The sequence below is a fragment of the Plasmopara halstedii genome (assembly GCF_900000015.1).
Source record: "Plasmopara halstedii genome assembly, contig: Scaffold_1561, whole genome shotgun sequence".
NCBI classification, from domain to species: domain Eukaryota; phylum Oomycota; class Peronosporomycetes; order Peronosporales; family Peronosporaceae; genus Plasmopara; species Plasmopara halstedii.
The window spans coordinates 728,171-729,495 of NW_020188473.1; positions in this window are offsets into that span (position 1 = coordinate 728,171).

Sequence of the window (1,325 nt, forward strand, 5' to 3'; positions counted from 1 at the left end):
ATACGTCTTCGATGACGCGATTCACCCTTTTGATTTGATAGTCGGTCTACGGATGATCCTCTGTCGCCATATCCAACTTGGTTCCTAGCACCTTGAAGATAGCCGACCAGAATTTTCATGTGAAACGGGGGTCTCTATCAGCGACAATCGACTCTGGGAGTCCGTGTTGACGAAGAACACGATTCACGAACAGCGTTGCTGTACCGACTCCGTCATTGGTGTCTGGCACCGCCGCCAAATGCCATCTTGCTCAACCGGTCGACGACCACCACGACACCCGTGTTGCCTGCCGAATCTCTCGGCAGGTCAGACACGAAGTCTAAGCTCATAGACTGCCAGCACCAAGTGATACCGGTAAGCTGGCGAGCGGCGCAGCCGCATTTGAAGCGGCTTTCATCCGTCGACAGGTCTCACACGTGCGCATATAAGTGCTCGTCCATTTGTAAAACTTGGTGACTCACAGAGTTGTACGTTTTCTCACGACCGAGATGACCACTGAGTAGTGTGTCGTGAGCCTCATAGAGGATGCAATAATTTCAAATCCTCATTATGAAGAACCACAATTCGTGGTGTATCCGTTTAAATCGGTGCTATAATATAGCAAGCCGTTACTCAACGAATGTCGGTGCAATCGTGCACGCAATCTTAATGACACTTTCTTGTCCGAGTTTCCAAATTCCTTACTCCCTAGAGCCCGTAGCAACGCTACACACATCCCATCACCCGCATACGCGGTGCAGATCAAATCGATCACAGACGACGTTACAGTTGCAACATGAGCAAGCTCATAGTCTGGTCTGCACGACAACCCATCAGCCAAAGCATTCTGCTTTCCCGGCTTATACTTCACCTCGAAGTTATACTCCGCAAAGAAGGATACCCATCTAGCCATCCTCTGCGAGTGATGGGGCGACTGAGTCGAATTGCGTAGTTACGCACGATCCGTATAGATCACAAAAGGCTTGGAGCCGAGCAGGTGGACCCTGAACTTGACAAGTGCATACTTCATCGCAAGTAGCTCCTTGTCGTAAACTGGGTAGCTCTTTTCTGCAGCTTTGAGCTGTCGAGATTCGAACGCGATCACCCGATCTCGTCCCTCGGCATCTGCTTGCAGCAGTGCACAGCCGATAAAAGTCCGAAGCGTCACAGACGACGCTGAAAGGATGATCAGGGTCTGGCAGTGCCCGTATTGGTGCATGCAGAAGGCTGTCTGTGGCCCCGTCAAAAGCCTCCTGGTGTTCGGTGTTCCAACGCCATTCCGCATTCTTTTTTAAGGAGATTGGATAATGGCCGGGCCATTTCTGCGTAATTTACGCTATACTTGT